Source organism: Siphateles boraxobius, unplaced genomic scaffold (genome assembly GCF_051911475.1).
Source record: "Siphateles boraxobius isolate OS27281-9 unplaced genomic scaffold, OSU_SipBor_1 26, whole genome shotgun sequence".
Classification (NCBI taxonomy): domain Eukaryota; kingdom Metazoa; phylum Chordata; class Actinopteri; order Cypriniformes; family Leuciscidae; genus Siphateles; species Siphateles boraxobius.
The window spans coordinates 24,493,428-24,509,459 of NW_027508876.1; positions in this window are offsets into that span (position 1 = coordinate 24,493,428).

The window sequence follows — 16,032 nt, forward strand, 5'->3', positions numbered from 1 at the left end:
GACTTTTTTCAAAAATATTACGCTGACCCCAAACTTCAGTGAACAGTTGTATAACATGCTAACTGTGAAATTATCCTTATAGCAAGACAAGGGAAATGGTAATGTTCCAAATTTCTGTGTGTGTGTGAGAGAGAGAGATGACAGGCAGATAAACAACTAGTATTGAAAATATGGTAAATCTATATAAATACAAATACCATGTGATGATAACTAAATGGAGAACAGACACTGCTTTTGATTTCTCATTTGAAATTATACCCTAAGAGAAGTTGTGTTTCTCAGAGGTTACTCTTTCACAGCTCAGGAGAGTAAAGCAGTAGCTGGACAAAAGAATGACAAATATGACAACTTCCATGTAGTTAAAACATGTTTTGAGGCAAAACATACATTAGATGGACAAGTTTGTAGTACATGGTGCATCATTTGATAGTTTACTATGATTATACATTAATGTGGATGTATAGTCCAGAGGATTCTTGTGATTCTATGTTCATAATAAAATTACTTTTGATTTGGTAACTTTGAGCACATTTGACTTTTCAGAATTTTCAGAAATTCTTGAAGAGATGTGATATTAATGGGGTTCCCTTTCAGTCGATAACGTCGGACGTAGTCGACGCGACTGAAATGGGATCACGCTAGGGAGCCTGTCTTCTTCGAGTACTATTGAACGAGCCAATGTAATTGGCGTGCGTGATTCGCATCACACACTCCGCCCCCGCGGCGCGGGTATAAATACGGAAGTGGATGCACGCACTAGTTGCCTTTCGCTTCGGAGCCGATCGTTTGATGTCTCTGAGAGTGCTGTTGTCTACAACGAGCGAGTGTGTCGGTGTTCTTCAGGAAGACTCTCCCAGTGCTGGTGTTCTACAGCGCGAGTGCAGCGGTGATCGCGAGCTTTGAGCTCTCAACTGCTGTTTTAACAGCAACAAATTTCTAAATGTTTGTGTGTGTTGATGGCTGGTTAGAGGGCGGAAAAGTGAGTGCTTCACTGTTTCAGTTCTCTGTTCAGTGTTGCCGCGGTCATTCCCCTGTGTGCTCCAGCACTGGTGACGGTCCTATTTTCTGAAAGAGCAACACGGGTGCGTTTGCGTCTTTTTCAAGATGTCATTCCGCCCGTGCGTTTCTGGGTGCGGTCGTTCCCTGTCTCTCTCTGATGGTCACAACTGTTGTGTCACGTGTTTGGCTTACAGCACGCTGAGACAGCTTTTGTGGACAGCTCATGTTTTCACTGTGGGAACATGACTGTCGCAGTGTTGAGGGCGAGACTCGCCTTCGTTCGCGGAGAGCGAGTCCCCATTACCATGCCCCACCCTCGGGTGCTGTGTGGGATGGGTGACCGGAGGATAGTGTTGGATGTCCCGCCCGGTAACCATTCCCTGTGGGCTCCTCACTCCTCCCTTCCACTGCAACCACTGGAGCCTCCTGTGTTGTCTGCTGGTCCATCTGTAATGGGTGGGCCAGCGGTTTCACTCGGGGCTCCCCTGGAGGACAGGACGCCGATTGCAGCATCGGAGGGTGAGCTGACTTCTAGAGATGATGACTCGGCTGCATTGTCTCCCTCCGGGAGTTCAATGTTGCCCGAGCCGGATCCAGAATTATCAGCTATGCTGAAACGGGCCGCCGAGGCTGCCGGGCTCGAGTGGAACCTCCACCGTGTCCCGTTCAGTCTCGGTTGGAATCTGGAGTTTGGTATCTTGGGGCGGGCCGCGCTGGTTCTCAGCTCGCCGCCCCAGTGCCTTTCTTTCCCGAAATGCATGGAGAGCTTGTCAGGTGGTGAACAGCATCTTTCTCTGCCAGAAACTGCCTGACTAGCTTTTCCCCCTCATTACCCTTGATGGAGGAACGGTGAAGGGTTGCAAGGTGTCCCTCCATTGGAGCGGTCTGTCGACACAGGTGCACCTGTGTCCGGCGGCCGCTGCCTTTTGGGGGGATCCTCGTCTCCCCCCTAAGGCCTGTGAGTTTCGTCTGCTCCGACGGGCAGAGCTTACAAAGCCTATGGGCAAGCCCCTTCCTCTTGCGTGCCATGGCGTTGCTGCAGGCTAGGGCACCCATGGCATGCACGAGGGTAATCCAGACCGTGCGCTCATAGGTGAGCACCGCACTGCATCCGACCTCACCCTCCGGGGTACGGGTGTCGTAGCGTGCGTGATCGGTCTGGCGATGTCCACCTTGGTGGTCCAGTAGCGCCTTCGTTGGCTCAGCCTGGTTGGTATGGCGGATGCGGACAAGGTTCGGTTCCTGGTCTCCCCAATTTCCCAGGTTGGGCTGGTCGGCGACGCGGTGGAGAACTGCATCAAACAGTTCTCTGCCGCTCAAGCGCAGACGGAGGTCATCCGGCACATCCTGCCCCGGTGGCCAGCTGCTGCTTCCAACCGCCGCCGGTGGCAGCTCTTCCGCCTGCTCGTCGCGTGGGCGTTCTCCGGCCGCCGCTCCTGCTGGCCCTCCGCAGCAGCCTCCACCCAGGCCTCAGCATGGAGCCGGCCGCAGTTGAGACGCCTAGCCCGCTCCAGGCGCTGCCAAGCCAGGTGGCAAGCGACAGCGAAAGCATTCCGGAGCGGGCCGCCCAGGAATGGATGAGATGCTCTTGGAGTGGCACGATCACTCCCTCCCCCCGGGTGAGGGCCGGGTGGAGCCTTTGTTTGTGTGTGTGTCTGTTCCGCCGCTGGCTCCCTAAAAAAAAAAAAAAAAAAAAAAGCGGAGCAAGCGGTACCCACACTTCAAAGAGAGAGCAATTTCATCTGTTCCTGGGTCCCAAGAGGGCCAGTCTGGCGGGTGTGACCCTGTATAGCCTTACACCCCTCAGCTCCCCCTTGGTCGCCAGCAGGCAGCTTGGTGCGTTCGAGGACCCGGTCATCCGCCTTCTCACGCGCCCCCTGCCGCTTGTGGAGACAGGTAAGTGTTGCACAGCACACTAACACCACTCTCTCTACTTTGCTGCCCCACCTCAGGCTCGGCTACCCCGCTCAAGTCAGTGATAGTCATCACATTAGGTGTTGAGCAGACGTGCTCCTGAAAATTCAGTGATATTCATCACACCGAGTGTTGAGCAGTGCTCCTGACTTGTGCGTGCTTATCTTATCCTGCTGGCGAAGGATTTGATATAGCCGCTCCTCCAGCCGGTACGAATGCCAGTGTAAACTCGTTCTTCGTGCTACTAGGGGGTGGGTCGTGACCATCTTGGCCCAAGATTGGTCTGCAGCTTTGACCTGAAAGACAGGTGCTTCAGATCTCTACCTCCCGCACCGCAGGCCATCCTGTGTGTTGCGTCTAAGGGTGGAGTATCAGTACAGTGTCCTTCCCCTCGAGTGCTCCAGAGCCCGTTGGGTCTTCAGGTCAACTGGAAGAGAGTAATCTCGCCCACGGGCTGAGTATCTCTTTTCTAGTTTTGGAGAGGTACTCGGTCCAACATGTCTCTCCAATGAGAATGTGTTCAGCTGGTGTTGAAGTGAGAAAGGGTCCCACTGAAAGAACTTTCAGAGGCTCCTGGGGTATATGGTAGTCGCAGCCTTTGGCTCCCTCCATATGTGACCGCTTCAGCGCTAGCTTCACGATCGAGTCCCGAGGTGACCGTGGCAGAGCAGCTCACCCTGTGTGACTATAGTTCATCCCGGTCTGCTGCCAAACCCTCTTCAACAGAGGGGCCATGTACAAAGGGCGTGTTTTAACGGGGGCCTGGGCGACCCCCGACTACACGGGCATTCGTGCCTCGAGTTGTTAGACATTGCGACCGTTGCGCAAGCTTCCCCTGCATGTCACAAACTCACCCGTCACCTCCTCCTTGGAGTCAGACGCTTCTGAGGGCGCCTTGTTCCACTCCTCCCGCTTACTCAATCGTGCCGCCATCGAGCCTCACGACAGTTATAGCCAGGGCAAGTGGAGACTCCATCCCCTGGGTCCGGCTGGGTCATGACCATTCCGGGGCCGCTCAGTTGCCCCCACGGTTTTATTTTTCCACCAGTGTTTGGGTAAACCGAGTGGACTACCCTTGGACAAACACTGGGACTCAGCTGCCCCAGGGGCCCGCAGAAATGCGTTTAACCCCAGTGAGCCTTCTAAAAGTGACTGCGACTCATGGTCGCCTTGCGCCTGCAAGTCAGTGAAATCATCACTCTTCATGTTGAGCAGAATTGCTCCTGAAACTCAGTGAAGTTCATCGCACTCAGGTGTTGAGCAGCAATGCTCCTGTAGCTCAGTGAATCCATCACAGGTAGCTCAGTGAATTCATCACACGCAGTGCTGAGCAGAAATGCTCCTGGTGCTCAGTGAAGTTCCTCGCACTCAAGTGTTGAGCAGAAATGCTCCTGAAGCTCAGTGAGTTTATCACACTCAGGTGTTGAGCAGTAATGCTCCTGAAGCTCAGTGAACTTGTCACACTCAAGTGCTGAGCAGAAATGCTCCTGTCGTTCAGTGAAATTCTTCGCACTCAAGTGTTGAGCAGAAATGCTCCTGAAACTCAGTGAGTTTATCACACTCAGGTGTTGAGCAGGAATGCTCCTGAAGTTCAGTGAACTTGTCACACTCAAGTGCTGAGCAGAAATGCTCCTGTCGCTCAGTGAGGTTCTTCGTACTTAAGTGTTGAGCAGAAATGCTCCTGAAGCTCGGTGAGTTTATCACACTCAGGTGTTGAGCAGGAATGCTCCTGAAGCTCAGTGAACTTGTCACACCCAAGTGCTGAGCAGAAAATGCTCCTGAAGCCCAGTGATCTTCACATGTTGTGTTGAGCAATGCTCCTGTCTTTTGCGCCCGTCACTTGCACCTACGTGCCATGTCAGGAGAGGAACAGGTCTTCATAGTTGCCCCTTATTGGCCCAACTAGACCTGGTTCCCTTCAACAGCCTTCCTGACTTCCCCTGGAAACTCTTTCGGGGACGGGGCACGATGGCACACGCGTTCTTCCCCCGGAGATTCCGGGCGGTCTTGCATCTGAACGCGGAGGTTCAGGTGGCTATCACAAGAACATGTGATAGTTACCATCACTTCTGCGAGCACCCCCTAGAATTGGGTAGCGTGCTTACGCCTTTAGAAGTGGAACCTAGTCGTTGAGTGCGTCTTCTCTCCTGAGGAGATCCTGAAAGCTTTCGATCACTTCAGTGCTCTCTTTCCTGCAAAATGGGTTGCAGTAGGCTGTTTTCCTAAATCACCCTCAAAATGATGTTGCCTCGGTGTTTAAACGACGCTCATCGTGTTGCAGAAGTATGCAGAAGCACGTTCTGGTCGTCAGGTTCCTGAGGAGCAAGGTCTTGTAAATCCTTGTGTCCCTCTTTATCCTCTTGGGCCTTGTCCCTGGTGCGACTGCACTGCAGAGACCGCCCCTGAGCCACTGCAGGTAGTGAGTTAAAAATTCTGTTATATCAGTTCTCCTGCTCGCGTGGTCTCTACTAGAGGGTAGGGACTTGCTCGCTTTCGGTCAACGTATTGTGCCTGGAGTCTGGGCCGGCTAACTCTCACAAGCTGAGACCCCGGCTCGGATTGTGCCCAAGGTTCCTACCTCTCCCGTAATAGGAGCAGGTGGTGAGCCTGCAAGCGCTGCCCTGGAGGAGGCAGATCCAGCCCTGGCTTCTCTGTCCGTTCGCTTGGACGTGTACAGAATGCAAGTCATAGACCTCAGACCAGCTCTTCAAATATCTGTTGGAATTCAGCAGAGAGGGAAGGCTGTTTCCATGCAAAGTTGCACTTAGTGCTTGCCTTCATTTCGGCAAAGATCCGAGATGCAACATGTCCACTTAGGTGTTGAGCTCCTCTATGATGAGTGTAAAGTGCTCCGCCTGGGCGTTGACGATATACTTTGCTAAACAGATTCTAGAGTTGGGGGCTGGACGACACCTGGTTGAACCGCTGCTTCCCGTGGGCTCCCTTCTCATGAAGCCAGTTTCACCGTGAGCCCGGTTCAAGTGTCGGCTTGCTGCGCTATTCCCCTCCTATGGACTGGATACGTGCGCCTTTCTACTCCAGTTGAGTTCCCTTAAAATTGAACCCTGTTGAGTTCCTCCACACCCCTCCGACGTCGGACGTGCGGTACGTCTGGTGTTAGGCCTACCACTCGTAAGCAGTGTGGAACCTGTGTTACGCTGGGTCCATATGTTGCGGTCCCTTCGGTGACCCCATATGTGTATTCTTCCACGATACGGCTCCCTGCGGTGAGCCCGTGTCTTCCCTCGGCAGAGTCTCTCTGCCGTCACTGTCCGGTGTGTCTCCCCCCGTCTTAGGCTGGAGCCACCCCAGTGACATTCCATATGTTAGACTGCCCGGTTTCCGCCCAGTTCATATGTGTATTCTCAACATTACCTCCCTCTGGGTTGGATGTGGCTTCCGCAGCGTCCCTTCCTTCCAACGTACGGGGAACGCTTTCCCAGTGGTCCTGTAGGAACAGCAGTGACTTCCCTGGCCTAAGCCCTGTCCTTCCCCGCCTTAAGTTTGCGGGGGCATCAGGAGGCTTTGGTTTAGGCACTGGAAGGTGGCAGCGTTAGTGGCGTGATCAATGGTTGATCCCATTTCAGTCGCGTCGACTACGTCCGACGTTATCGACTGAAAGGGAACGTCCTGGTTGCGTATGCAACCCACCGTTCCCTGAAGGAGGGAACGGAGGACGTAGTCCCCTTGCCACTACCGCTGGACCACCGCTGACCCCGGGTTACTCTCGGCTCCTCAGCGAAAAGCAACTAGTGCGTGCATCCACTTCCGTATTTATACCCGCGCCGCGGGGGCGGAGTGTGTGATGCGAATCACGCACGCCATTTACATTGGCTCGTTCAATAGTACTCGAAGAAGACAGGCTCCCTAGCGTGATCCCATTTCAGTCGCGTCGACTACGTCCTCCGTTCCCTCCTTCAGGGAACGGTGGGTTGCATACGCAACCAGGACGATCTCTTTTTTTCCCAGGGAAAAATCATAGAAGCAGAAGATGTACTTTATTGATGTCAGGTAAAACCAACTGTGATATTGAAAATATATGGATTTTCTTTCACATGGGTGTATCAATGTCATATTGTTTGGTTTCCATCATAAACTCATCAAGTTTATGATCAGTTTAGCAGATATCTACCAATATGAAAAGAACAGCATATTTCATATTCATACAGCATATTTCTCACATGGTAAACCATATCACTCCACATAATATGTAAATGTCCATTTCAGGGTTATTATTGTAAGTAAATAAACTAAAACTGATACACTGAAATGAATAAGTATAGGCATATTTAAAAAGCAAAATGGCAAAACAACAAAATTACTAAAAAAGTTACTAAAATTAAAATATGCAATCAAATTAAATAAATTTTTTTTTTTTTTTAATTCAACATATTAACATATTTAGTAGTATATCAATGATGCTTAAATAGGTCATTTAGTTCAGGGCCCAATTCCCAGCATTAACTAGTTGCTTATTAGCATGCATATTTCTAGGATATTTGCTGTTTATTAGTACTTATAAAGCACATATTAATGCCTTATTCTGCATGACCATATTCTACATCCCTTTATCCTAGCCAATAGGCCTACCTACACTTAAATACCTCACAACTAATAAGCAGCAATTAGGATTTTACTGAGGCAAAAGTCATAGTTAATAGTTATTTAATAGTGAGAATTGGACCGTAATCTAAAGTGTGACCCTTAAATCACACTGGTTCATTTATGAATATAAGACCACATTACTGTGAATCAGTCAGACAGTGCTAAGTATAGTAGAGACCCCAAACTCTTCAGAAGATTTACAGTCTGTCTTATTTAGCTGTATATATTTTGAGACTCATCACAGGTGCTATCACTCATTTCATTCCGCCCCAGTGATCATCCCCTCTCTCTCTTTTTTGCCCCCCTTTTTCTGTCCCTCTATCAGTGAATACTGGACTTGGTCCACTAACACCAAGTCTGATTCCTCAGCCTCGGGTGAAATAAATCAAAAAAAGAAATGAATGCATGAATACAAATTGAAGCTGACCCAGGAAGTTGGACTTTTCGATACGCTCGCTGTCTCCCTCACCCTCTTCCTCTTCTGCTCTGTTAGTTTTATCAGCTCTCCTCCAGGTTCTCTGTTCCGGGCCAGTGTGTTCGGTGAGCCGGCCCGGGCGCTGGAGCATTCAGGGCGCAGTGATGATTCCTCACATCCAAAAGAGGCTTGCACTTAATCTTGCTGCCACGCTTGGGATACGAGCGGCCGTGAGGGGGAAAAGCCCTCGCCCTTCTGATCATTGGCCAGCGTCACCCTGGCAGAGCATCAGGGCTGATCAACAATGTAATGCATGGGGTGACCTCCCTCTAAAAGGCTCCTGTATGCCTCCAAATGAGATTTGTGCGGCGCTGCTAATTATTTTCTTTTCACATTCCCGCTGTAATGCGGCCCCTTTTTACTCTAATCATTTCCTGAAAATGAGCAATTACAGTTTGGGTAAAAATGCACACAGGAGCACTGGAAACACTCACATAGCAGACAGATATTAATGAAAGCAACCCTGTTCTGTGTTCAATTTGTCTAATGATTAAAAATACATCGAGGCACCTGCATAAATAATGCATGCTTAATGCCGAGTACGCGAGCGCAGAAATGCTTTTCCGTATTACTGCGAAAACCTCCGTCATAAAGGGTGGCGTGCGCAGTGATTTCGCAGCTCTCCCGAGAGTCCCTGCTGGGATTGTAAATAACGTTGTGGTGTCAGTCTGTCTTAGTGAGACATCAGGAGCAAATCGCCCTTCGAAACCCACTTGAAGGTTCAGAGAGGTCAGAAAAAGCTTGGAGGACGTGAGGTGGTTCTTTGGCCCTGCAACAATATTAGCAGGCTATCATCCAGTCATAGATGCGGAGTGGAATAATTGGTTGATAGGAATGCTGTTGGAAACTATAGCATTAAACTTACTGCTAAAATCTGATTGGTTCATAGAAATGTTCTTCAGGCCCTCTATAACCTTCTGTCAGGGGCTTCATAGCCTAGAACCTTTTGGGGTTCCCATCATGGGAACGTTTTATGTATTTAGTTTTAATTTCTTTTTATTTTATTAAATAGCTTGTAAACATACTTTATCTGTAGAAAAAATGCAATCATTTGAGACATTTGTCCCTTATAGAACCTTTTAAAGAGTTCTTTCCTTTTTTGAACTAACTAGTGATGCACAATATGTACCTTATTAGTTATTGGATGATTTTTATTTTATTTTATTGATTTATTTTGGCTATTTAATTGTGCATGCTGATTGCCTCTGTTTTTACATTTGGATTACCCTTGCCATCATATTTTGGTCACTAGTTTGTCTTTAAAACACTAATAATTTAATAACACTGTTAAACTTTAGCAAATTCTCATACTTAACATTATAATGTTGTAGTGCCTATTCACTTGTAGCATTTCAAACGATTGATTTTTTTAAAAATTGGTTTTATTTGAATTTGAATTCAGTTTGAATATCTGAAAACAATTTTTATATCTGTGCATCCCTAAAATCTGATTGGTTGATAGGAATGTTCTTCCAGCCCCTAAACATATACAGCTAAAGTCTGATTAGTTTAAAGAAACATTGTTCTAGGACCAACAAAGTAGATTGATGCATCCAACTTGGTTAAATCATTAAAAAGTGTGGCGGTGCAGCCTTCACAGAATCCCAGGCTGAATGCTTTGACTGAATATGATGGACAGGAGTAATATCCAGAGCAGGATCTATGTGATACACAACGGTGAGATAACTGAGCCATGTCGCTCCTTCAAGCTTTTTAATGAACGCAATGAACACATAACCTCTGGGAGAACACAAACACAGACACACCTTCTGGGAAAGTGAAAGCATTTGGCTGTAGAACCACCAAAAGCCCTACGGTGCGCTTGTATTTTTGGTGTGTTCAGTTTGGTGGAGAGGCGGGGGCCTGTATGAAGCCACCTGGATCGCCACATTATCAAACTGTGAGAGAGGCCGTATTAGACCCCTGCAGCGCAAACATCATCCTCAATCCATCGGCGAGGGTTTAATTGTAATGGAAATTAGATTTGGAGCGGCGGAGTGCTCGCTGGCAGCTGGTACGATGCCATTGTACGATTGTCAGATTTCCTGACAAGTTAATGCACGGTCTCCTCAAAGGCAAGCGCTGCTTCCAGCTGCACAACAGTGTCTTTGGAACAGCACGGCTATGCGCACTATCAGTAACTGCTGCTTTTGACCCGACCTGCAATAAACCTCTCTCTCTTAATTAACAACATATCGTATAGTTTCACATCTAGATCTGTTGAAGCCGGAGGTACTGTTTTGATATCATTACTGTACTGTAAAATCACAGCTGGAGATTTGTGTGTGTCCAGAGTGGCAAGCGAACTGTTGGTTAACTTCTGTTTGTAGTCAGCTAGGTATATGATTATATATAATCTGGATTAGGTAATCAGATTCCAAAAATTATATACTTGTAATTAGATTATATTATTTTTTTAAATACTTTAATCAGTTACATTTTTATTGATTACATGATTACTTAACATGCACAAATATTACGTTATGTTATGTCTTTCAGTAATTTAACGTTAGGGGAACGTTAGAGGATAAATGTAATTTAAAAATAATCATAAAGTAGTCAGATTGTATTATCTTAAATGTATAGATTGTCACTAACCACACACACGCATATATATATATATATATATATATATATAGTAAAAAAGTTTTGTCAATAAAATGTAATTTATTTGGTAAATCTGAATTTTCAGCATCATTACTCCAGTCTTCAGTGTCACATGATCCTTCAGAAATCATTCCAATATGCTGATTTTCTTATTTTATTTTGAATAAAAATAGTTTTTGTATCGCAACCCTTCTAATGCGCAACATGGGTCTAAAATGACCCGTATTCATTTCCTATGTTATTTCAGACATGGCTGAGTGTTTCTTTACTGAATCTTTAAAATATATGTATTTTATCATTTGTTATTCCAGATATTCATTAAATATTTATATTTATGTTTCCTTTCTTACTTTATATACAAACACAGTTTTTATATTTCTACATCAATTTTACATACATGGGTCAAAAATGACCCATATAGAAACCTTTGAATATTTGCACATATTTGCAAGTAGGAACATATTTACTGCATAAATACTATTACTATAGTATTACATAATACTATTCACCAGCCACACATTTGACAACTCAACACAGCTGCTTTTGTATATTTGATGCAAGTCTTATTTTATTTTAACCACAGAAAATATTTGATATTTTGTAAAAGATAACTGGACATAATATTTGAATATTAGGCTATGGTTACCTTGACCATGAAATCCTAGTGAGGAACTACTTGTGAGAAAGATAAACATATCCAATACTATTAGCTAGCTAGCTGTTGACATATTCTATTCTAGCTAGCTAATGTTAGCTACACTAAAAAAGATGGGTTTTTAAAGGGGAACTCCGCAACTCTAGCTATTTTTTCCCTGATTTTCCCTTTTGTTGTCGCATGTTTTCTCAACGAGCTCCCCCTACAGCTGTGGGACGTATATTTCACAACAGTGTTGTAAAAAAACTCACTTGCAGCACCCTCCTCCCCCTTTCTACCGATGCTCATGTGCATTTGTTATTATCGGAGCCGACCAACTTTATCGTGTGGAGCTATATCTACCGAGGTGGGTAATACATCATACACATTGAGGGCGGCGTGTGTTTTTATGTCGAAATTGCCATAAAGCAGTTTGTGTTTCTCGCTCGTTCTCGCTTCTCACAAGACTTCCTGTTTCCAACTTACTGGGACGTTAGTCCCCATGTTGCAAGGTTGATTTTCCACCTAGGAACGTTGGGGGGAGCAGGGAAAGTCACCATTCTCACCAGAACAGGTTATTAAACCATCCAAATGATTTCTAAAGGGTTTTATTAAGTTGAAATAGTTGCCGAATGCCCCTTACAGATAATAGATAAATAATGCTAGATAAATATATATAAAGATGAATAATGCTAGCTAATTTACATGTAATAGGCCTAAAATTTCTATTAAGAACCGTATGGTCTTGAATAAGCCATTATGCTGAAATGGTTTGATGTGTTAAGAGTTTAGGGTCCTTTTTTTCCCGCCTTTTTTTATTTTAAAATCTGTAACTGTCAAAGCCACCTGAAATAACATAGGAAATGAATACGGTCATTTAAGACCCGTGTATGTAAAATTGATGTAGAAATACAAAAACTGTGTTTGTTTATAAAGTAAGAAAGGAAACATAAACATAATGATTTGTGGAAATCAAAAACAAGATATTTAATCAATACCTGGAATAACAAATGATAAAATACATAAATTTTAAAGATTCAGCAAAGAAACATTCAGCCATGACTGAAATAATAAAGGAAGTGAATACGGGTCTTTTTAGACCTATGTTGCGCATTAGAAGGGGTATCCATAGCTTGCGCATCAAAGGGTTAAAGGGATAGTTCTACTCACCCTCATGTTGTTCTAACCCCGTAAGACCTTCGTTCATCTTCGGAACACGAATTAAGATATGTTTGATGAAATCTGAGAGCTGGATCACTCCTCCATAGGCTTCTTCAGGGATTGAAACTTGCCAGCCCTGAAAAGTTATTAAAGACATCGTTAAAATAGTCCAAGTAACTACAGTGGCTCAATCTTAAGTTTATCAAGCGATGAGAATACTTTTTGTGCACAAAGAAAAAAAAAAATAACAACTTTATTTCAACTATTCATTTCCTTCTCTGTGGGCCTCGAGTCAGTTAACGTAGTGTGATTGCGTAGTGCTACGTCACACGTAGGCTCACTATTGGCCGACGCTGGTCATGTGTGTGATGCGTGTGACGTACAACAACAGAAGCTTACACTATTACACTAGTGAACTGACTCGAGGCCCACAGAGAAGGAAATGAATAGTTGTAATAAAGTTGTTATTTGGGGGGGGGGGGGGGGGGGGGGGGGTTTGCGCACAAAAAGTATTCTCGTCGTTTAATAAAAACATGAGGAAATGAATAGTTGAAATAAAGTTGTTATTTTTGTTTTTCTTTGTGCACAAAAAGTATTCTCATCGCTTGATAAACTTAAGATTGAGCCACTGTAGTTACTTGGACTATTTTAACGATGTCTTTAATAACTTTTCAGGGCTGGCAAGTTTCAATCCCTGAAGAAGCCTATGGAGGAGTGATCCAGCTCTCAGATTTCATCAAACATATCTTAATTCGTGTTCCGAAGATGAACGAAGGTCTTACGGGGTTGGAACAACATGAGGGTGAGTAGAACTATCCCTTTAACCCTTTGATGCGCAAGCTATGGATACCCCTTCTAATGCGCAACATAGGTCTAAAAAGACCCGTATTCACTTCCTTTATTATTTCAGTCATGGCTGAATGTTTCTTTGCTGAATCTTTAAAATGTATGTATTTTATCATTTGTTATTCCAGGTATTGATTAAATATCTTGTTTTTGATTTCCACAAATCATTATGTTTATGTTTCCTTTCTTACTTTATAAACAAACACAGTTTTTGTATTTCTACATCAATTTTACATACACGGGTCTTAAATGACCCGTATTCATTTCCTATGTTATTTCAATCATGGCTGAGTGTTTCTTTGCTGAATCTTTAAAATATATGTATTTTATCATTTGTTATTCCAGGTATTCATTAAATATCTTTGTTTTTTGATTTCCACAAATCATTATGTTTATGTTTCCTTTCTTACTTTATAAACAAACACAGTTTTTGTATTTCTACATCAATTTTACATACACGGGTCTAAAATGACCGTATTCATTTCGGGGGGGGTTTGCGCACAAAAAGTATTCTCGTCGTTTAATAAATTTAGGATTGAACCAACTGTAGTCACTTGGACTATTTTTACAACGTCTTTATTAACTTTTCAGGGAACAAGTGTCAATCCCTTAGGAAGCCAATGGAGGAGTGATCCAGCTCTCAGATTTGATCAAAAATATCTTAATTCGTGTTCCGAAGATGAACGAAGGTCTTACGGGGTTGGAACAACATGAGGGTGAGTAAATACTGAGTGAATTTAAATTTTGGGTGAATATCCCTTGAATATTTTTGTGGAAAATTCAAAAGCATTTATTTGAAATGGAAATCTTTTGTGGCATTATAAATGTCTTTACTGTAACTTTTGATCTATTTATCGTGGCCTTCTTTCTGACCCCAAACATTTGAATGCTATATCAAACATATCTGTTTTATGGCGAAATACAGTGCTTTAATGCCCTATTTCACTTATAGCGTAATTTAAAAAAATTCTAAATTACAGTTTAGGATATTTTTAAATGATTTTGAAATTAATAATTTTTTTATGTCAGCCAATATATTATGAGCCATAATAATTAATAGCTATACAATAAATGCATTCCTATGCTGCAGTCAAATTGCACACTCAACAAAACCAATGCAAACAGTGCAGATAATTAAATGATCAGGTTGGCAGCTTCACCTTAAAGTCTCTGGCCAGCAACGGGTACGCCCGTAAGATGTGACTGTTTCAATGAGTATGTGCTGACTGTGTGGTTGGACCTGCATAGCTGCATTAATCTTTAAATAGTCCTGAATGAATTAAGCTTGCTTAATATCTGGCAAGGAGCCCCCCCCCCATTAGATGAAACCTGAGGAGATGAGACAATGCCGTGGATTAACGTTGACCTTTGTAGTTCTGACATTCACCAATTTTACTTAATTAACGGCAAGCAGCCTGCCCCTGACCTTTTGTCATGCGAGCTGTCATTGGAAACCTTTCTGTTGACTTGAATAGGAATGCTATTTGTTAAAATAATCAGTGGCGGACTGGCCTATAAGCAACTCGCCGGGCTCGGCCAGCACAATGGGCCGTGACGATCTCAGAGAGCCTCATTCACACGGCACCGCAGGGACCCACGGTGCTTAAAGATATCACCTTCCCTCATTACCCGTTATTCTCGACTGTGGGGAGCGATGAAACACACATTTACCTATGGATTCACATCTGTGATGTCCAGAGAGGACGGGGTGGTGTGATCATCAGAGGTGTCTGATCTCTCTGTGAAGGTGATGATCATGGAATTTCTAGGATTCCTGTCCTCACCTCATAGGTTTCACATCTGTGATGAAGGAGGATCATGAAAATAGATTCAGTACATGTTGGCACGTGATTTCAAATACAGTTTGGGAAATTGGAAATCTACTTCAAAAGCTTTTCACTCAGGTCAGATTCTTTCTTCAAATGAAGATTCACAATATATTCATTATGGTTTTTGCTAAAATTTTGTAACATTGCAAGTATCTAGATGATTTTAATGCGCGTTTTAGGTGAGTTTTCTGTAATTAGATTTGTTTGCGATTCCTCATCATTTGACTCATTAATATGAGTGTTGAGCTATATTAACAGCCTCTCTGATTTAAACTTCACGGGTAAAATGGTGTTACAGTTGGTATGTTTGATTCTTTCCAAAGGAATTCATTCAAACTGTTCATTTCAATGTACTGATTAAAGAAATTGGATTTGATTATTCATGGATTCAAATCTTTTGAATCAAATCAAAAGAATGATTCATTTGCATCTTCCCTCAGAAATGCAAGGCATTTGTAATGTACAAAAAAGTAAAAATATGTAGATAATTATTGCTGTTTATTGCTGTGTTTTGCTATAGTAGTGTGTGGAAATAATTCAATATTTTAAATATATATATATATATATATAATATTATTAAAATTAATTAAAAAAAATAAAGGCATTAATTCCACTAAATTAATTATATTAAAACATGTCTGTGTAGTTCTTTAAATATTTTTAATCTATTTGACAATAGCTGCTGTTTACATTTTATGCCATTTCCGATTAAATAAAAGTTTGGAAGGCACTTGTTTATCTGATCATATTATTCACAACACCTTTATTTCAATTAAATTTATTATTAATTTACTGTACGTTTAATTGAATATTTCTATTGCCAATAGTCGGTAACTGAAATATTATTACAATTTTGACACTTCAAATCTTTTGAATCAGTGAATTGATTCATTTGCATCTTTCCTCAGAAATGCAAGGCATTTCACATTTTTTGCCATTTCATAAGAAATAAACAAATGTTT